At 40.6% G+C, this 23,319-nt stretch overlaps 1 protein-coding gene across 1 annotated transcript in view; it reads right to left on the bottom strand.

The window, feature by feature from the left end:
• sdk1a (sidekick cell adhesion molecule 1a) overlaps positions 1 to 23,319 on the bottom strand; it is a 744,722-nt gene that overhangs the window by 273,077 nt on the left and 448,326 nt on the right. The gene's annotated exons all lie outside the window — the stretch shown is intronic.

Here is a 23,319-nt window from a genome sequence, read left to right on the forward strand (position 1 = left end):
TTACCATTAACATGTGAGGGGGGGGTTGGAATGGGGGAAATTGGGAAACTATTTTCATTGAGAAGCAATTTCAGGCATTGGTGGTTAGAACAAATCACAAAGGCATGAAGGCAAGCGATTTACCTACCCGATAGATGTTCTTATCCAGCACTTCACTAGGAAGACTGTATGGTCTAGAGAGTGGCTAATCACTGATGCCCCTGGAGCAATGCAAGTCAAATTCACCTCCAGTGCTCCAAAAGGAGCAACAGCGAGAGAATAATGTCATTACGTGCACCCACCCCAATGTAGAAAATGAGTCAGGGCCGCAAGGCTAACTTACAATTAGAAATGCTGAGTAGAAACTCCATCCTGATGCAACATAACATTGAATTGTTTATTGGTGCATTTCAATAAGGAAGAAAAAACGTTTAATTGAATTTTCAAACAATTAAATGATATTTTAACACTCCAGGTTTCAATTCTAAGATTAATCAGAGATTTGTTTTATAGTTATTGTCCTCTTTTAACATGACGATTTTGAGATTTTGATCAGAAGTTAGTCTCTGTAAGATTAAAACTGTGACTGTCAGAGAACATGTATAGAACACATATGTGCATGCCGATGAAGTGTGAGATAAAAGAGAGGAGGTTTTAATCCAATACAGAAGGGAATCTGCACAGAATCGGAAGATCCTAGAGGAACAAGAAGCATGACTTCAGAAGGAGGAGATTCTTACATCTGAGTATAACTAATCCTATTATCTTAAAGAACATGAAGCTAGTCAATTTACCTATACCAAGACATAATGTGCTCGTCTAACCTGGAAATATTGTTAGTTGCAAACATATAGCCTTGAAATTAATAAATTGACTTTCCAAAGCTTCTAACTTACAGTTATCCACAAATCCAAATTCTAAACTGTGAATTAGAATTAGTTAGCAATTACTGCTGAATTACAGTGCCATAACCTCTGCAATCACTACTGTAACCATTTATCATTAACTTCATAACTTAATTAATACAATGCACAAATTATTTGCTTATTCAATATTTAAATACTATCTTGATCATATGGTTAATAATTGACTCCAAGTTCTGACTATAAACAGCAATGAAGGATTAATCTGTTCTCTCGTTAAATTCTTTGGATCCTAACTGGAGGCTGGTCATGGAGGGAGATGTAAATCAGACAAAATATCATTTTTTTTGCATTTACGTTACACTATGATTAACAAAGTTTGATAGTGAACCATATTAGGAGATGTTGGAAAGACGTCCAAAGTCAAGGTAAATAGGCAGATTAATTTAAGGAAGATCTTAAAGGAAGAAAAAGCCACAAAGCAGTTTAGGGAGCGAGCACCCCAGAATCTTGGCAGCTTAAGGAATGAGCCATGACAATGCAGCAATAACCTATGGAAAAAAGCACTCAGAACTAGAGGAGATCATATCTCTCAGAGGGATTAAGGCTGGAAGAGATTACAAGCAAAGGGAGAGGTAAAGTGACAAGGAAGATTTGAAAACAAGAGGATATCAGAATTATGATGCTGCTTAGCCAGGGGCCAATATAACCAATAGTTATGTTAGAACACATGATCTAACATAGTAATACCGCATAAATTCTACCTTATTGTCAAATGGGATTTCAGTCAATTCGATCTACAGTCAGGATGGAATACAATTAATCTTTAGCGAATTAATTTCTATCGGGAAGAAATGTTAAGTTTGCCAGCACTGAATGTTGGGTAAGCAGTTACACGATGTGTGGATAATGATGAAAATAAGAGAAATAGCCATGGCATAGAGTGGAGGGTTATCAGCATATATGCAGAAACTGATGCCATGCTTTTGAATAACAATGCTGAAAGGCAAGCTACAGAAGGAGAGAGAAAAAAAAACAAAGGAGCTAAGGATGGATCTTTTGGATGCCAGAGGTAAACTGCAGAATGAGAAGCCAGATCAAGCAATTACCTGACTATGACCAGAAGCATAGGAACAAGCATCGCTAGTCAGCAATTAGATCGGCTTAGAGACTGAAGGATCCAGGTATTATTTGGGTGCTGAGTGTGTGGAGTTTGCACATTCGCTCTGTGACTCTGAGAGGTTCCATCAGATGCTCTGGTTTCCTCTCATATGCTGAAAAACTGATTTAAGTAGCTGTTCTAAATTACCCCTTAGCTTAGGTGGGCAGCACAAGAATAACTGAAAGGAAATAGTTCCCAAGGCTAGCCGGGAAAGGGATCTAATGGGAATGTTAGGAGTCAGAATGGATGCAATCAGCCAAATGGCACCTTCCATGACATAATAAATAAGAAGGGAATCTAGACATGCATGTTCCAACCCACATAAGCAATGGTGAAATGGCTTTGGAGGAGTTTGAGGTGATCAGTCTGGTTAATCCCCAGACTTCTTTGATAAGTAGTCGAGCATTCCTCTGACATTTTTGTTAATATGTTCTTACAACATATCTTTGCTTCAATATTGTCAAGAGTCAGCAGCAATCACTATTACAAATCTATTAGTCTGTGGGAGGCAATTTAAGTGAGAAAGGCCAACCTTTCTCATTTAGCTTTCTGACTTTTAAAATAGGCCCCTGGGACAAAGGTCATTAAAAAGTTTATATGTCATTTCAAAGGAAAAATGTAAAATAATTCATTATTTAAATTGCTGAAATGCAATTTTGTATGGAGTGTGTCCCTGAATGAACTGGTGGACAGCTGGAGGAAGTGGCTGAATTTTAAAATTGCAATACTGTATACAAAATTTACTGTTATTATGGGGAACAGAAACAGGCTAGTCTGAATAACTAATGGGATTGATCTCCTTAGTCCCTCCTGACAACTAGCAGCACCTGGTGATTGGTAGCTCAGAATCCATGGGATGCAGTCTTCAGTTTTTTCTGATTAACTTAAATCAGAGGCAGTGGTTTCATTTGTCGCATCCTGTATTCCCAGTTGGTGCCACTTCTCACTGGGAGTACTCAATTGGCGAGTTGGAGTTTTACTATATGAAGAAGGATTTCACGAGCAGTACAAGATCATTTGAAGGCTTTTAGTTGACTGCAGTAAATGGAGATGTACACTGTTATGCAGGTCACCTCAAGCAAATAACTATGTAGCCCATGTTGTTTTTGAGGTTATCAATGAAATGCTATTACATTTCAGAGAACAGCAGACACAGCTAGGTCTGTGGCATAACAGCTGGCTCCAATGCAAAGCAAGGGAGGAAGAAGACGGCGGTGGGGAGCTAACAGTGATAGGCTTCCTCCAACCTGATGGCATGAACAACAATTTCTACATCTTTCCCCCTCACATCTCTCATTTTCTATGTCCCATTCTGACTACAAGCTCACCCCGTTGCTTTGCCTCACCTGCCCATCATCTGCCGCTGGTTTCTCAGCTGCTGTTGTTTCCCCTCCTCCTTCCATGGTTCACTGTCCTCTCCTATTAGATTCATTCTCATTCAGCCCTTTATCTCTTTCGACTGTATCCTCCCAGCATCTTACCTCATCACCCCTCCCCCACATCCACCTTCTCCCTCACCTGATTTCACCTATCACCTGACAGTTTATAGTCCTTCATCTGCCTCCCCTCAACCTTCTTATTCTGGCTTCTGGCCTCTTCCTCACCAGTCTGGATGAAAGGCCTCAAGACTGAAACATTGACTGTTTATTCCCTGCTATAAATGCTGTCCAACTTGCTGAGCCCCTCCAGCATTGCTCGAGATTTCTGGCATGTGCAGAATCTGTTGTGTTTACAATATGAGACGGGACAGACATGAGATTCTGTGCCCATGAGTGTTTACAATATGAGACGGGACAGACATGAGATTCTGTGCCCATGAATGAGACTGCAGGATGGCATATTGCATCCCAAGTGCTAGGGTTAAGGATGTCTCTGAAAGGTTGTAAAACTTTCTTAAGGGGGTGGGTGAGCAGTCAGAGGTCATGGTAAGCATTGGTATCAATGCCGAAGGTAGAAAAATAGATGAGGTTCTGTCAAGTTAGTATAGGGAGGTTAAGAAGCAGAACCTCAATGGTTGTAATCTCAGTGCCAGATGCTAGAGAGGGTATGAATAGGGTCATGAGAGAGGGCATTGTGGGTTATCATCCAGTAAAGCTTTTGGGTGGAACTTGGAAATAACAAAGAGTTGATCGTAAACACGAGAGATTCTGCAGATGCTGGAAATCCAAAGCAATGCATACAAAATGCTGGGGGAACTAAGCAGGTCAGGCAGCATCTACGGAAATAAACAAACAGTCAACAAACAGTTCATTTGAATGGTTTGTCTTCTGAATGTTCATTGAATTGTTTGTTCAATGTTTTGAATGGTTGATCACTTTGAATAGTTTGTCATATAGGTCCGTCCAATAGTCAACAGAAAATGAGGTAGGAGAAGTGACCGTTGTGTCACTGGGATAGCACATTGGGACCAGTGACCATAATTCCATTAGTTTTAAGATAGTTATAGAAAATGATAGAACTGTCTCAAGATAATTTCTACATTGAAGCAAGGTTAATTTTGATAACATTAGTCTGGAACTTGGAAAGGTTGATTGGGAGAGGCTGTTTGCAAGTAATGGACTGTCTAGCAAGTGAGAGGCTTTAAAAAGTGAAGTAGAGAGAGTTGAGGGCCACCATCTTCCTGTCAGAATGAAGGCCAAGGCTGGCAAGATTAGGGAGCCTTGGCTGATGTGAAAATTTGAGGCTTTGGTCAAGAAAAAGGAGGCATATGTCAGGTAAAGGCACCTGGAATCAAGCGAATCTCTTGACGAGTCCAAAGACATAAGAGTACACTGAAGAGGAAAATTAGAAAAGCAAAATGATTACCAGATAGTTCAGGCAAACAAGGTAAAGGAAAATCCTAAGAGATTTTATTAAATATATAAAGAGTACAAAGGTAGCTGTGGAGAAAATCCTGTGATGGTTGTCATCTGTGTGGAGCCTCCCAAGGAGTACAAGTCTTAAATAAATACCGCATACAAGATACTGGAGGAACTCAGTAGGTCAGGGCAACATTTATGGACAGGAATGAACATATCCACTTTTTACAAAACAGAAGGTGCTAATGATCTTAAAGCCAATAAAGGTGGATGAATCTTCAGTACTTGAATAGTGAATCCTCAGATATTGTGGGAATCAAGGGAATTGCCCTTTATAATTGCAAACCTCCCTCCAGCACCCCTTATAATTCCTTGCACTGTGCTCCTTCAGCAATCCTCTCTCCGAACCTACTCCAAACTTGTAATCCTCACTTCAGCTTCCCCCAATGTGATGAGCTAATTCTCCCAACCTATTTCACTCACTGATTCCAACATTCCCACTGCAATTTCACCAATTCTCAACTCGTCCCCACAAGGATTCTCTCTCTCTGTGAATCAACTCCCTTATGACACTCTCTTTTTGAACATCAGCCTCTGGTTTTCCTGTCAAACCCCACACCAACAATCCTCTCAGATACTCTGCTCCACACACACAATCCATACTACTACAATCCACCAGGATATTCCTCTCATTGATCTCATACCTGATCCTCCCTCTGGCAAATCTTCATTGTCATATGATTCTCTGACCACTAATTTCCTGTATGATCTTCAGCAAAATAACAGAGCTTTCCCTTCAGCAGTAGACTCGTTTAGCAGACAAAATTAAGAGTTGTAAGAGCCAAATGTGGTCAGAGGGTCATAGTTTGTTTGTCTCTTGTCTAGAAAAATGGCTTAATAGTAATGATGGCCTATTTGAAACATATTTGAAACTTCAAACAATAAACAGCATCTCTTTCAACCTATTTAAGTGAGAACAATTTTTAAATATATGGAACTAACATCATTTCACTGATTTCCTTGGATTATGTTTCAGAAAACAATAACTATAAGCAACTTCAAGATTTGTGTGTTAAACTATGCATTTTTAGAAATCCTATACTTTCTGCCAACTTTAAGGAGTAGGGTTTTCTGCATCATGATTTCAACGTCATCATTCCCATTAAACTTAGGTCAGTATTCAGTTTAAAATGCTCTGCTAATGTAATACATATAGATCTTTAAGAAAGACACTGAACTCTCTGATGAAGATGAAATGCTTTAAGTAACAAAGATATTTGACAGCATAGGGAGTAAACACTCCTTCCTTTACTTGAGGAACCCAAACTGGTAGAATATAATTTGGAACTAAACTTGTTAATCATAAATAGAGATAAAAGGTATGAATTGGGGTGAAATGATTGAGCTGCCAAGGCTGGTAAAAGTAATGGAGTAACTCAATGAACAAGCATGACTCCAGCTCCTAGACTCAAAGTAATGTTGTTCATGATGCAAAGCTTTTGCAAAACAAGCAGTCATCAATTTCACCAGCCGGGGTTATATTTGACAATTACTTCTTATGCAAGATATCAACAACAGTAATGATAGCTAGTTTGGGGTAAACTTTTTGTGATATGGAAATGGCTAAATGAGAATGATGCAGTTCTACACAGGTTGTCATTAATGTCAGTAAGCAAAGGAGATAAATGTATGATATTTGATACGCAAGTTTAAGAATTACGTAGTCATAAGGCTTATAGAAATTGAATACTAAAGGTTCTCTCCTTCTAAATAAGAAAGTATCTCTTTTATTCTTTGCAAAGTTGGTAGCGATAATGTTTCCAAATCCACAAAAATAATTCTGAAATTTGGAAAAACACTGAGCTAGAATGCATTCCAGCAAAAAATAATAATTAAAACCTTGTTCATTCCAAGCAAAAGATTAAATTCTATTTGTGCATCAGTAAAGTAACCTGCTCCTTTTGTGCCAACTGAATGCAGATATCTGCTGTTTCTTGATTTTAAACTATTCCATTAGACGGTATGTTACAATGGAAGACCTTGGATGGCGAATATAATTCAATTCCATTGTGTCTAGTTTAATTGTATTTGCTGCTGCAACTTAATTATATATATCATGAATTTTATAGCCATCTATATTATATTATTCATATAGAAAGTTGATTTAGATAATTTAAGGCTACAGAAGGACTTAAGACAGATTAGAGAATGGGCAAAGAAGTGGCAGATAGAATACAGTGTCAGAAAGTGAATGGCCATGCATTTACTCTGTATTTCCTTCCTCTTGCGATCCGTCTATGACACCCTTCCTTCACCATTACATCTGTACACATGGGGGATGAGAGAGGACCCGAACTGTAAGCTCTGTTGTCAAAAGGGGACACTGGCTCATATACTGTCTGGGTGTAAAACAGCTCTAACTCAAGGACGGTATAGGTGGCACCATGATAAGGTGCTTCTGGCTCTTGCTGACACACTAGAGTGAGAGAGATGCAAGAAGAGGACGGCTGGCACAGATTTGAGGAAGGCCATCACCTTCATCAAAGAGGGAGCTAGGCCTTTCGTAACCAAACAACCAAAGCCCAATCTGCTGCTAACGGCCAGGTCCTGGGAGATGAGGGTCAATGTGGGAAGGAGGTTGCAGTTCCTGGATGTGGTGCACACAACCCTACGCCCGGACATTGTACTGTGGTCAGACAAGAAAATAATTCTGGTTGAGCTGACTGTGCCGTGGGAGGAGGGATGGGAAGAGGCCCACGAGAGAAAGGCCTTGAAGTACCAGCCCTTAGTGCAGGAGTGTAAAGACAAGGGATGGCAGGCATGGTTGTTCCCTGTGGAGATCGGCTGCAGCGGTTTCCCAGCCAAATCAGCATGGCAGTTGTTGTCAGATCTGGGCCTGGACGAAAGGAGCAAAAAACAAGCAGCTCGTAGGATGGGGGAAGAGGCAGAACGAACCTCTTGTTGGATTTGGAGCAGGCGAGAGGAGGGAAGCTGGAAGCCAGAAGCAGATGGGCAGTGATTTGGCCACCACTGCTGGCCCACCAACTGGAGAGTGTAGTGGTTAAGGGCCAAAACACTCTGTGAAGGTTGGGAACCACCTGATGATATCTGCTCCTAGCTGAAGGCTACGGTTACCTTATAAGGTAACTGGAGAATGCACCCTAACAGGTGTATGTAACAAGGTAGAAGAATGAAAGGGTTGACTATTATCTAAATGGAGAGAAAATACAAAAATCTGAAGTGCAAAGGGATTTGGAAGTCCTTGTGCAGGGTTCCATAAAGGCTAATTTGCAAGTTGAGTCGGTGGTGAGGAAGGCAAGTGTGATGTTAACATTAATTTGAAGAGGATGAGAATATAAAAGCAGGGATATTATGTTATAAGCACAGGTGAAGCCTCACCTGGAGTATTGTGAGCAGTTTTGGGCCACTTAGCTTAGAAAGGATGTGCTGAAACTGGAGAGGGTTCAAAGGAGGTTTTAAGAAAATGATTCCAGGATTAAAGGGCTTATCATATGAAGAGAATTTAATGGCTCTGGGCCTGTATTCAGAAGAATGAGGAGTGCCCTCATTGAGACATATTGAATGGTCAAAGGCCACAATAGAGTGGATGTGGAGAGGATGTTTCCTATGGTGGGAGAAACTAAGATCAGAGGACACAGTCTCAAAATAGAGGGGACATCCATTTAGAACAGAGATTAGGAGGAATTTCTTTAGCTAGAGTAGTGAATCTATGGAATTCGTTGCCACTGGAAGCTGCATCTCTTCATGCCCTGACCATAAATTCTTGATTGGTCAGGTCATGAGGGGATACGGGATAAAGGCAGGAAATTGAAGCTGAGAGGAAAAATGGTTCAGCCATGGTGAAATGGTGGAGCAGACTCAATGGGCAAATGGCCTAATTCTGCTCCTACATCTTATGGTCTCATGGTAAGTGAAGGATTCTGTTATTCCCAGATTTTCATCTCTTTCTGTAAAAAATGTCCATTATCTGTCAACACTGTTGGATTATTGGTTTAACATATTAATATCAATTCTATGTCCAATGTCTGGATAAACAATTGGTAATAAATAAAATCTTGAACAAGGCTAAGTATTAAAGCTAACTTGCAGAAATACAGTTTTCCAAACAGAGGATAAAAAATTCGCAAGCGTAAAGTAGACCAAAAATAATTTTGTTACAAATCACATATGCTTGAAAATAACTGGAGAATTTCCAAGATTAAATAACTTCGCACTTTAACAATGATAGATAAAGAGTGACACTCACAAAGTGCTGGAGAAACTCAGCAGGTCAGCCAGTATCCATGGAGAGGAATATACTCTCGATATTTTGGGCCCAGACCATTCATCAAGATTCCTCTACATGTTTATTCCTCTCCATGAATGTTACCTGTCTGCTGAGTTCCTCCATCATTTTGTGTGTGTTGCTCTGGACTTCCAGTATCTGCAGAATCTCTTATGTCAATGATAAATAGAATCTGGCAAAACAAAAAAGGGACATGCAACCTGGGTATTAACATTGGCTCTTATATTGGAAATGCATTAATATTAGTGCCAATCTTTACTCATTTACAGTCTGCTTTTTGGGGGCTGGTTTCTAAATAGTGCAGTGTTTCATAGACTAATACATTAACAGACTGACATGCAATTCAAAGGATCATATCTACTGACAATGCACCAGACCTCTACTTCAGCCCAGTGAGCCTGCCCTTCTGTATAACTCCATTCTCTCTGGATAGACAGCCAGAGAGATGGTGGTATAAAGATGAGAATGAGTGGACCTGAGAGTGCTCAACATTGATGCCTCACTACGTCAGGTCAAACATGGACAGGAGAGCCTCTTTCACATTATGACCCACCGGTTTCCATCAACAGACGAATGAAGAGATGAAATGAGAGCAAAATAGAAATAAATAAGCATGATCTGATAGCAATTTTTAAGACATATCTTTGGGTTGATGTGGATTAGGACCTGAATACTGAAGGGTACATAACAGTTAAGAAGATCAAGATATAGGTCAAGGATGGAGGAGAGCATCTGTTACATAATGGCAGGCTTAGAACAGTAGAAAAGAATGCTTTAAACTCAGGAACAAGGACCTAGATGCAATATAAATTACTAAAGACATTAAGTCACTAGAGGGAGTTGCATGCAAGCCATTTAACAGTGACCCCACAGTAGGTGGGAGCATAAAGGAAAGAAATATGGGAGCTGCCAGAAACATATGACAATTTTAATTTGTGGACAAATGTAATAGATGTAAAAAGTAATTGGTTGAGGATTGTATTGAAACTTCTTTTGAACAGTATGCTTTTGAGTAAAGCAGACAACAGGCTATAAAAGATAAGATAAAATTTTACTTATCCCCAGGGAAATGATTGTTGCAAGGTTGCTCAGTCAGAAATATATATTTTAAAATACAAAATGTAAGCACTGAGGTATGAGAAGTTCAAAATGTGCATTAAAAATAATAGTACGGACTTCCGGGGTCGAGTACGGAGTGAGTCGGTGCGTGTGAGTGTGGCTCCCGATTTTTATTGAAAATCTACCTGTTTATCTTTGCCGTGTGCTCGAGATAACTGAATATTTACCATTGTGAACAACGCGGGACATAGCTGGACATTGAAATGGCAAGTAGAATGTACCTTCGAAGTAAAACTGGGGAAAAAGATAGTGAAGCCTCGAGCAAGAAGGTGGATGTTACAGTAATGGCGCCGTTGCACGCTGCTGGAGCTGGACCCGGACCTGCGTTACCCGATGACTTGGAGAGGCTTCGTTTAGTACTTATTTCTGACATGATGCCAGCGGTGCATTCTGCCCTAAAAAGAGAACTTGAAGATGCTTTATCACCAGTGAATGCTACCATGGAACAAATTATGTCTTCTTACGAGTCACACGACGAATGCATTCGTGGGGTTGAAGACGGCCTGAATGATTACAGTGACCGACTGGTGAGCGCCGAAGCCACCATTGCAGCGTTGCAGAGCGAAAACGCATTTCTGAAGGGAAAGCTTGATGACTTCGAAAATCGGTCGCAGAGATCCAAATTGAGAGTGGTCGGCATTCCTGAAAATTTGGAAGGTTCGGACCCTGTTAAATTTATGACCGAGTTTTTTGACGAAGTGCTGGGGACAAATTTTTTCCCAAGTCCTCTCGTACTTTCGCGTGCGCACCGAATCGGACGTAAACCATCTGCTGTCTCTGGAGCCAAGCAAACGAGACCAAGAATGATCCTGGTTTGCTTTCACTCTTTTCAAGATAAGCAACGCATCATCAACAGACGGAAGCAGGAGCTGTATTTCCGCGGACACCGCGTGTTTTTTAATGAAGATTTTAGTGCGGAGCTGGGGAGAAAACGAGCAGGTTTCAGGGAGGTGAAATCCCTGCTTTACGGGAAAGGGGTCAGGTTTGGCCTCTTGTATCCTGCCCAGCTCCGGGTCACGCGTGAAGGTAAAAAGCATTATTTCCATACACCAGAGGCGGCCAAGGAGTTTCACCATTCGCGCTGGGAAGAAGAAGAACAAGAAGGGCAATGACTTTTTTTTAGGTTATTCATGTAGCATGGAAGGGGCCTCATGCCGAGGCAAACTGTTAATTTTCACAATCCACTTCTTTGTTCATTTTTTCCAGTTTAATTTGTGGAACGCGATCAGGTCGAACTGCTATGCTGCCGAAACTCATTAACAAAAACTTTCAACCAGCAAAATGTAAATATTTGAGATTTGTATCTCGGGCATTTAAGTTGCCTAGTGTTTTTTTTTGTTTTTAATGCTTAGCTTCACCTGTGTCATCTTTAGCCTATATATTAAAGGTAGTATAAGTGATAGGATAAATGTTAAGGAGGGGAGCCACCCTAGATTAGATTGAAAGTTGGGCTGTATGGGGAACGACCTGGAAGTTTTTTGTTGGGTATTGCCTGCGATCATCCTCAATTGGGGAGGTAGATCTAGGTTTCGGGGGTTAATTGGGTTTTTTTATTGTTTGTGTAAAGGGGTGGGGGGAGTGTTTTGGGGGATTACCATGGCAGTTTATTCTTTTGTGCATTACGGATTGATCAGACTTTCTTTTCATTGTGCGTTATTGTGTGCAATTTATGCCCTCGCACTGTTTTGGATTGTAGGCCCTGCATGCCTTTTGATATGGTTAACGTGAGTGCTGCTGATGGAGGCCACCCTGTGAGGTTTATTTCTTGGAATGTAAAGGGGCTCAATGGTCCAGTTAAAAGAGCTGAAGTTTTCTCTCATCTGAAACAATTAAAAGCAGATATACTATTTCTACAAGACACATTTAAGAGTGGAGGACCAGAATAGACTTCGTAAAGCATGGATTAGTCAGGTTTTTCATTCCAGATTTAATAGTAGGTCCAGGGGGGTGGCAATATTAATCACCAAAAGAATGCAGCTCACACCATCTGATGTAATCAGTGACCCTAATGGTCGCTTTATTATAGTCCCTGGTTCTCTCTTTCAGATACCTGTTATTTTGGTAAATGCTTATGCTCCTAACTGGGACGATGTTCAATTTGCAAATAAGGTTTTGTCATTAATACCTAACCTGAATACACATAAGCTAATCTTTTCCAGAGATTTGAACTGTGCTATTGATCCACTGCTTGATAGGTTTTGCCCTAGGGGAACATTTTCTGGTATGGCAAAGGCCTTCTCGATGTTTATACAACAAAATGGTTATATGGATCCTTGGAGATTTTTGAATCCATCAGTTAGGCAATTCTCTTTCTTCTCTCATGTTCACCACTCCTATTCCAGGCTAGACTATTTCTTTATAGATAACTCCTTGATACCAATGATTAGACAAATTGAATAACACTGCTATAGTTATATCTGATCACTCACCTGTGAAACTGGACCTATGTTTTCCTTTAAAGGTTAGAGAACGGCCTCTGTGGAAACTTAACCCCCTTTTGCTTTCTAATGAGAAATTTTGTAGTTATATATCAGCTAACATTGATACATTCTTCGAGACTAACAAAACTGAGTCGGTATCGTACTCTTTACTTTGGGAAACTTTAAAAGCTTACTTGAGGGGTCAAATAATAGCTTATACTTCACATGCCAATAAAGAGGGTAGGAACGAAATGCAAGTGTTATTGTAATCTATTTTGGACCTGAATAGAAAATACTCTGAGGCACCCACTGCGGAATTATATAACAGCCGGGTTGATTTGCAAGCGAAGTTTAATCTTCTATCTACAAACCTATCAGAACAATTAATTCTTAAGACATGTGGCCTCTATTATGAATATGGTGACAAGGCGAGCCGGCTTATGGCTCATTAGTTGAAACGTCAAGCTGCATCACGACTTATTCCCCAGATAAGAGACACACACCAGAACTTGACAAGCAATCCAAAAGAGATTAATAACATCTCTGCAACTTTTTATTCCTCTCTGTATGCCTCAGAGTTCCCCTCAGATAAAACAAATATGGAACGTTATTTTAGATAATTTGGAAATACCAACTCTTGAACCAGAGGAGGTGGAGAACCTAGATCGGGTCTTGGGCAGGAAGAGATTAATAATGCCATTATGGCTATGCAGAGTGGTAAGTCCCCAGGTCCTGATGGTTATCCAATAGAACTTTATAAGAAATTTAAGGACAAGCTCATACCGGTCCTTCTAGAAGTGTTTCAGGAACCCTTGGAGAATGGCTCCTTACCCCCTTCTCTTTCACAGGCAGCTATTTCACTACTTCTTAAAAAGGACAAGGACCCGACTCAATGTGGATCATATCACTCCATCTCACTTTTGAATGTAGATGTGAAAATTTTGGCTAAAGTGCTTGCATGTCGTTTAGAACGTCCCCTTCCCAAGATAATTTCAGATGATCAAACAGGTTTTATTAAAAATCGCTACTCTTTTTTTAATATCCGTCGACTGGCTGATGTGGTTTACTCACCCAGTGATTCTCCAAGTTCAGAGGTTGTTATCTCCTTGGACGCGGAGAAGGCGTTTGATAGAGTGGAATGGGTATACTTGTTTAGTGTTTTGGAGAAATTTGGATTTGGCAGAATATTTATAGTTTGGGTTAAGCTATTATACCACTTGCCTTTAGCATGTATACAGACAAATTATTTTAGATCTGACTATTTCCCATCAACACGTGGCACTCGCCAAGGCTGCCCATTGTCCCCTCTTTTTTTGCAATTGCAATTGAGCCTCTTTCTATTACACTTAAGTCAACCACATTATTTCAAGGTGTTAGAAGACAGGACATGGAACACCGTGTTTCCCTATATGCTGATGACCTCTTACTTTATGTTAGCGACCCTGTAGGTAGTAGTCCTGTTATTGTGTCATTATTAGGTCAATTTGGAGCCTTCTCTGGCTATAAACTGAACTTTCAAAAAAGCAGATGCTTTCCCATTAATAACTTGGCCCTAGATCCAACAGGAATCCTTGCCTTTTCCTTTATCTCAAGATGGTTTTGTATAGCTAGGAATACATATTACTCGCTCTTTTACATCTCTGTTTGAAGCTAACTACAGGTCTCAGGTTAGCCAAATGAAGGCTGATTTCGAGAGATGGCGCAGTTTACCCCTTACTATAGCTGGGAGAATTCAGTCAGTGAAAATGACTATACTTCCTAGATTTCTCTTAGTTGTTTCAGTGTTTGCCAGTTTTCTTATCTAAGTTATTTTTTAAATCAGTCGACCAAGCTATAACCTCCTTTATTTGGGAAAATAAGGTCCCAAGGGTTAATAAGCACACTCTCCAAAGAGGTCGTGACATAGGTGGAATGGGTCTTCCCAGCTTTATTCATTATTACTGGGCATCGAACATTCAAAAAGTATTATTTTGGCTTCACTGGCCAGATATAATCTGGTGCCTGCTTGAGTCACAGTCTTGCCACTCCTCGCTCTCCCAGCTTTGGTGTATTCTTCCTTACCATTGAAATCCTCTCAATTCACATCTAACCCAGTTGTGCTCTCCACCCTCAAAATTTTTAATCAATTTCACTGCCACTATGAGTTCATATCAGCTTCAGTTTTGGGCCCCATTCATAAAAACCATTTATTTCCTCCCTCCACATTCGATTCAGCTTTCAGACAATGGGGTTTGAACGGTCTTATGCGCGTTAAGGATTTGTATACTGATAACATATTTGATAGTTTTGATAACCTGCGCGGTAAGTATGGCCTTCCACATAATCATTTTTTTAAATACCTGCAGATTCGCCACTTTGTCAAGGAAAAATTTCCCTCTTTTCCTGTTCTACCACCTGTTATGTTATGGGAAAAATTCACTCTTAGCTTTGACAATAAGGGGCTGATCTCTGAACTATACTCTCAACTGATGTCTTTGGGAGTTCAAGATCTAAACAAAACTAAGAGTAGGTGGGAGGCTGACCTCGGTATGGATCTGGCAGAGGAATATTGGGCAAAAGTATTGAATAGGGTTCATTTCTCATCATCATGTGCTAGACTGGGGCTCATACAATTTAAAGTTTTACACAGGATACATTTAAGTAAAGCCAGACTTGCAGACATATACCCTGGGACAGACACTGGCTGTGACAGGTGTTCCTTCTCTCCGGCTGGTTTAGTACATGCATTTTGGTCATGCCCTCGGCTTGATGACTATTGGGCACTGGTTTTTAAAATTATCAGTGAGGTTTTGGGGGTGACACTGAGACCTTGCCTGCTTATAGCTGTATTTGGTGTGGCAGATGATGATTTGGGTTTAAATGCAAGCCAATCGGATATCATTGTATTTACATCGCTATTGGCCCGTAGGAGAATTTTGCTGGTTTGGAAATCTGCCACTCCCCCAACTGCTGCTGCTTGGTTAGAAGATGTAATGTTTTTTCTGAAATTAGAAAAGATTAAATTCACCTTGAGGGGGTCTGTGGAAAAAGTCCTATTCGAAATGGGGACCTTTCTTATCATATTTTGGGAGTCTTAAGGAATTACCTACTAGTTGAGGGCATTTGATTGTACTTGGGAAGTTGCCTCCCATTTAACACGCTTATAATTTACCTCACAGGGTGGTTGATGAATTGTAAATATGAGTGTATTTTGGATCATCTGACATGTTGCAGATGCGTGTGAGCCGTCATCTTGAAGTAGTGTGGGGGTATGGGTATGGTTGTGAAATGTCCGTACTTGTATTTGTGAATTGTTGTGTTGTAAATATATTAGCTGCCATGATATGTTCGGGGAGGGTGGGTTGGGGGAGGTTTGTTTTGGGGGTACGATACTAAAGCAAAATGGAGGAAAATGTAATCCATTATATATTCTGTATTGTGTCATTCCTTCAATAAAAATAAATTAAAATAAATAAAAATAATAGTACAAAATACAGATGTGCAATGAAACCATTTACTTAAGGATGAGGAGTGGTAGAGTTTTATAGCCTCAGGGAGAATGGATCTCCTGTGGTGTTCAGTGGTGCACCTTGGTGGTATCAGTCTATTACTAAAGGTGCTCCTCTGTTTGTCCAGTACATCATGGAGGGGGTGAGAGGGATCGTCTATAATGCTCCGTAGTAGTACCATGCAAAAAAAAAGATTAATTTCATCATCTCATTGTGAAGTGCTCCTAGGTAGCGGCAATTAAAATATGATTGAATTTTACATTCACTTTGAGAGAGAGAGGGGGGGGAAGGAATGGATTTCATATAAGGGCAATTAAGATTCCGAGACAGCACAGCCAAAGTAATCTGGAACTATGGTTAAGGAATTGATCAATTGAAATACAGTGCCAGATATTTGAACAGAACTATGAGAAGCATTAAAATGAAAGGGGAGGGGCCCCCACAAGTGATAAAACTAAAAATATTAAAGGTAGTATATCAACCTTGAAGAGGATTGGGGATAATTGTGCAAAGACACAGGATAGGACACTAGAACGAATACAATATGAGAAACAGCCAAAGATAACTAAAATATTAATACAGAAAGGAAGAATAGATTACACACAAAACTCAAAAGACATATAAAAACAGCCCAAGTTTCTATATTATTCACAACAAAGACAGTGCTGTCTTACATAAAATAATTCTGAGGAAATAAATGAAATAGTGGAAGCAGTAATTTTGCATCTGTGAGGACATGACACATTCCAGAAGAAAAACTTGAAAATCAGGAACTGGCTACAAGAAAAATGAACTCAATAAATTATAATCTTAAATGGTACTGAGGTATTTGTATGAAACACAGGCTGACAAATCCCCAGGTCCTGACGGACTTCATCCTATAGTGTGGTTACTGCGACACTATTACAGTTTGGGGCGTCAGAGTCTATAGTTCAATTCCGGCATCCTCTGTAAGCAAGGTCGGTGTGTCACAAGTCTCTGTGTGTGCCCATCCATCCGCTGGGTGCTCCGGTTTCCTCCAATGGTCGAAAGACGTTCTGGTTAGTAGGCTAACTCAACATGGTAAATAGTCCTGTTGAGGCCAAGGTGAAACCGTTGGGTTGCTGGGCGGCACAGCTCAAAGGGCTGGAAGGGCCTACTCCACACTGTATCTCTAACTAATTAACTTGATAGATGGCTAAACAAACAAACAAATAAATAAAAACAGTTTGCAAGACATTGATTTACTTTCTTGTAACTCCTTAGACTTCAGGAAGATTCCATTAAATTCAAAGATAGCAAATGCAACTATTTTATTCAAAAAGGCAGGTAGACAGAAATCAGAAAACAGAAAGTCCAGTTAGCTTAATATCTATCTTTGGCTTAATATCTACAATTGGGAAATATTAGAAGCTATAATTAATAACAAACATTTTTTAAGATAATCAGGCAACGATATTTGGCAAAAGATACAAATAAATTCAACTAATCTATCAACACAAGAGATGTGGCGGGTATTAGAAATTCAATGTAACACACACATAATGCTGGAGGTACTCAGCAGGTCAAACAGAATCAATGGAGAGGAATAAGCAGTAGAATTTTCAGGTTGAGACCTCTCATCAAGTGAAGGTCCTGATGAAGAGACCAGGCTCAAAATATTAATAGTGTATTCCTTTCCATAGATGCTGCTTGACCTGCTGAGCTACTTCAGCATTTTGTGTCTGTTACTCAACCAATCTATCGGAGTTCTTTGAAGAAGTTACATTGTGTAATTAAAGAGATACTGGTGGATGTATCTAGATGGCACTTGATAATGTGCTGCTTCAAATAGAAGGCTTATAAAAAGTATTCAGCCCCCTTGGAAGTTTTCATGTTGGATTGTTTTACTGCACTGAATCACAGTGGATTTAATTTGGCTTTTGACGCTGATCAACCAAAAAGACTCTTTCATGTCAAAGTGAAAACAAATTTCTACAAATTGGTCTAAATTTATTAATTGTTAAACACAAAATAATTGATTGCATAATTGCTCACCCCCTTCAAGTCAGTATTTAGTAGATGTACCTTTGGCAACAATTACAGCCTTGAGTCTGTGTGGAGCGGTCTCTATCAGCTTTGGACATCTAGACACTCCAACTTTTCCCCATTCTTCTTTACTAAACTGCTCAAGCTCTGTCAGGTTATATGGGGATCATGAGTGAAGAGTCATTTGTAAGTCCAGCCACAAATTCTCAATTGGATTGAGGACTGAACTCTGTCTTGGCCACACTGGGACATTAACTTTGTTGTTTTTAAGCCATTCCTGTGTAGCTTTGGCTTTATGCTTGGGCTTATTGTCTTGCTGGGAAACAAATCTTCTCCTAAATTGCAGTTCTCTTGCAGACTGCATCAGGTTTTCCTGCAGGATTTCCCTGTATGCTGCATTCATTTTACCCTCTCCATTCACAAGCCTTTCAGGGCCTGCTGCAGTGAAGCACCCCAGAGCATGACGCAGCCACCACCATGCTTCACAGTAGAGATGGTGTGTTTTCGATGATGTGAAATATTTGGCTTACACCAAACATAGCGTTTAGTCTGGTGGCCAAAAAGCTCAAATTTTGGTTTCATCAGACCATAGAACTTTCTTCCAGCTGACTTCAGAGTCTCCCACATGCCTTCTGGCAAACTCTAGCCAAGATTTCAGATGAGTTTTTTTTCCCCAACAGTAGCTTTCTCTTTGGCACTCTCCCATAAAGCTACAACTGGTGAAGCACCTGGACAACAGTTGTATGCTCAGTCTCTCCCATCTCAGCCACTGAGGCTGGTAACTCCTCCAGAGTTGTCATAGGTCTCTTGGCGGCCTCTCTCACTAATTCCCTCCTCGCACGGTCACTCAGTTTTTGAGGACAGTCTGCTCTAGGCAGATCTACAGTTGTGCCATATTCTTCCATCTCTTGATGATTGACTGAACTGTACTCCAAGGGATATTCATTGACTTGGAAATTTTCTTGTATCTATCTCCTGACTTGTGCTTTTCTATAACCTTTTTGCAGAGTTGCTTGGAGTGCTCTTTTGTCTTCATGGTGTAGTTTTTGCCAGGATACTGACTCACCAGCAGTCAGACATTCCAGATACAGGTATATTTTTACTACAATCAATTGAAACACCTTGACTGCACACAGGTGATCTCTATTTAACTAATTATGTGACTTCTAAAATCAACTGGCTACACCAGTGATGATTTGGTGTGTCATATTAAAGGGGGTGAATAACTATTTTGCGCTTTATATTTGTAATTAATTTAGATCACTTTGTAGAGATCTGTTTTCACTTTGACATGAAAGAGTCTTTTTCTGTTGATCAGTGTCAAAAAAGCCAAATTAAATCTACTGTTATAAAACAATAAAACATGAAAACTTCCAAGGGGGTTGAATATTTTTATAAGCTGTGTATATTGTAGAAAATAATACAGGAATATTGGTAGGGTTAGAAGATTGGTTTGCTAACAGGAAAAAGGCACTAAACTTGGATTTCCAGCATCTGCAGATTTTCTGTTGTTTGTGATTGGATTACTACACTACGAAGTCTCTTCCAGGGATGCCTACCCTGAAGAAGTTTAAATCTTCCTTTCAACAGGAGCTCAGGGAAACCCTCTCTCACTACTCCCCCTCTGTGATCTCTGCAGCCCTTCGACTCCTCGGCCACATGCTTACCCAGACCCGCTAACACTGCCATGTATCCTTCCTGGGAACATGGATTCGCCACCAGAATGTATCTCTTTCACCAATCAACTTCCCAGCTCTTTACTTCACCCCTCCCCCTTCCAGCTTCACCTATCATTTTTCCCTCCCCTCCCCCCACCTCTTCATTCTACTTCTCATCTTTCTTTCCCCAGTCCTGTTGAAAGGCTAGGCCCGAGACGTCAACTGCACTCTTTTCCATAGATGCTGCCCGGCCTGTTGGGTTCCTCCAGCATTTTGTGTGTGTTGCTTGGGTTTCCATCGTCTGCAGACTTCCTGTAGTTTGTAAATTAATCTTTTCCTGGTTGGTAGCATCTAACAAATAGTTGTGCCTCAGGAGATTGCAGAAACTGAAATCTAGAGTGAAAAACAATCTGGTGGAAGATTCAGCAGGTTAAATAGAGAAAGAAAGGAATAGTCAATGTTTCAGGTTCAAACCCTCCATCAGGATTGAAAGTGGAGAGGCAAGATGGCCAGCATGATGAGGAGAAGGAGAGCACCTCAAAACCCTTTCCTGTTATTCCTGTTTTAGTAGAGGGAAAACAAGCAGCTAATTTGAGAAACAAGGGGAGAACTGAGAACTCACTTCTCTTGGATTTCATGTTTTGTCCAACAACGGTGTGAGTTTAGGGTAGAGATGAGGTTGGGAAAGGGGGGTGCAGGAAGAGGGGAAATTGGATCATGAATTTCATTTTGATCATATCTATTTTATGGCTTTACATTTATGTGATATATTTCTATGTCAGTAATTGTATTGTCATGCTATAATATTCTACAGTACACCACTTGCATTGTGGTATTTCACTGGTAAAAGCACACTTTTACATGCTGACGTCAATGTGTTCTTTTTTAAAGATGAATGTAATATTTTTTAATTGACAGGAAATATGTGAGGGAAGAAATATTTAAAAAATATTGTTACTATTTATTCACTGCTGATAATTTACCATGGTAAATTAAGGAGTGATGGAGCTGTAATTAGCAACACAAGCGAGTAGAGCAGGTGGCTAAGTACACATTCCTGCGGTGTTCCTGTGCTGATGGAGATTGTGGAGGAGGATTTTTGCCAATCCGAACTGATTGGGATCTACAAGTAAGGAAATCCAGGATACAATTGCACAAGGGGGTATTGAGATCCGGGTCTTGAGAGTTTACTGATTAGTTTTGAGGGGATGATGGTGTTTAGTGCTGAGCTGTAATCAATAAAGAATATCCTGATGTATTCCTCTTTCCTGTACAGATATATTGCAGAGCTGTGAAGAGCCAACACGATAGTATCTGCTGTAGACCTGTTGCTTCAGTAGGTGAACTGGAGCGGATTCAAGTCACCATTCAGACAAGAGCTGATATGCTTCAAGACCAGCTTCTCAAAACACTTCATCACTGTGGATGTAAGTGCCACTGGGCACTAGTCATTTAGACAGGTTACCATGCTCTTCTTGGGCACCACTACGACTGAAGTCTACTTGAAACAGGTGGGTACCACACACTGCCGGAGTGAGAGGTTGAAGATATCCGTGAAGACACCAGCCTGTTGGTTGGTACAGGTCTTTAGTACTCAGCTAGGTACTCTGTCTAAGCCTGATGCTTTCCCTGGATTCACTCTCTTGAAGGCAATCCGCATGCCATCTTTGGATACCGAGATCAAAGGATCATCAGGAGATATGGGGTTGCGAGATAATTCCTCCCTGTTCTGGTGGTCAAGGCAAGCATAGAGTGCATAGCTTATCCGGAAGTGAAGCTCTGCTGTCTCCTTTGTTGCAAAATTCAATTTTGTAGGAGGTTATGACATAAGGTAGAGGAGAATTAATGCAGGATGAAGTTAGAAAGGAACCCAACCCCATTAACATCATCCAGCCATTATTTGTCTTTCTTTATCTCCTTTTCTTTCTTTTAAGCTTTCCAATTATGGTACAACCCTCCTCACCACAGAGGACATTTTCAAGGGGCAGTGCCTCAAAAAGGCAGCAACTATCATTAAGGTAACACACATAAGATGCTGGAGGAACTCAGCAGGCCAGGCAGCATCTCATGTGAGAATGTTGTTCTTGGAATACAGGTCAGCACACAACACTATAATTCCCTCCAGGCTTGACAAGAAGTTCAGAGACCTCAGCCTTCAGCCTGCCTTGTGTAGCTGGATCCTGGACTTCCTGTCAGATCGCCGGCAGATGGTAACAGTGGGCTTCCTCACCTCTGCCCCTCTGACCCTTAACACAGGTGCCCCTCAGGGCTGTGTACGAAGCCCTCTCCTTTACTCTCTGTATACCCATGACTGTGTTGCCACCTACAGCTCCAATCTGCTAATTAAATTTGCTGATGACTCTACACTGATCGGCCTAATCTCAAATAATAACAAGGCAGCCTACAGAGAAGAAGTCTCAACCTGACACAGTGGTGTCAAGAAAACCTCTCCCTCAATGTCACAGAAACAAAGGAGCTGGTTGTGGACTACAGAAGGAATGGAGACAGACTAACCCCTATTGACATCAATGGATCTGGGGTTGAGAGGGTGAGCAGCTTTAAGTTCCTCGGCATAAACATCACCGAGGATCTCACGTGGTCTGTACATACCGGCTGTGTAGTGAAAAAGGCACAATAGTGCTTCTTTCACCTCAGAGAGTTGAAGAAGTTTGGTGTGGGCCCCCAAATACTAAGAACTTTCTGTAGGGGCACAACTGGGAGCATCCTGACTGGCTGCATCACTGCCTGGTATGGGAAATGTACTTCCCTCAATCGCAGGGCTCTGCAGAGAGTGATGTGGACAGCCCAGTGCATCTGTAGAGGTGGACTTCCCACTATTCAGGACATTTACAAAGACAGGTGTGTAAAAAGGGCTCGAAGGATCATTGGGAACCCAAACACCCCAACCACAAACTGTTCCAGCTGCTACCATCCGGGAAACAGTACTGCAGCATAAAAGCTCGGACCAAAAGACTCCGGGACAGTTTCTTCCACCAGGCCATCAGACCGATTAACAACTGCATTTCTATGTTATATTGACTCCTGTTGTACATAATATTTATTATAAGTTACTATAAATTTCACATTGCGACAGAGATGTAATGAAAAGATTTTTACTCCTCATGTATATGAAGGATGTAAGTAATAAAGTCAATTCAATTCAGCATCTATAGACAAGAGTTAACAGTCGACTTTTCAAGCCGAGACCCTTCAGCAGGTCTGATAAATCCATCACTAGCGATCCTCACCACCTAGGACATGCTCTCTTCTCCTTACTTCTCTCAGGGAGGTGGTACAGGGGCCTAAAAAACCCACAACTCAATGTCAAGAACAGCTTCTTCCCATCCACCACCAGATTTTTGAACAGTCCATGATCACTACTTTGTTATTTCTATTCTGCACTTTTTGTAGCATACAGTAATTAGGATGTCTTGCACTGTCCTGCTGTCACAAAACAACAAATTCTGTGACATATCAGGAATAATAAATCTGATTGTGATTCTGCATTCCATTATCCTT

This window comes from Mobula birostris, chromosome 9 (assembly GCF_030028105.1).
Source record: "Mobula birostris isolate sMobBir1 chromosome 9, sMobBir1.hap1, whole genome shotgun sequence".
Classification (NCBI taxonomy): domain Eukaryota; kingdom Metazoa; phylum Chordata; class Chondrichthyes; order Myliobatiformes; family Myliobatidae; genus Mobula; species Mobula birostris.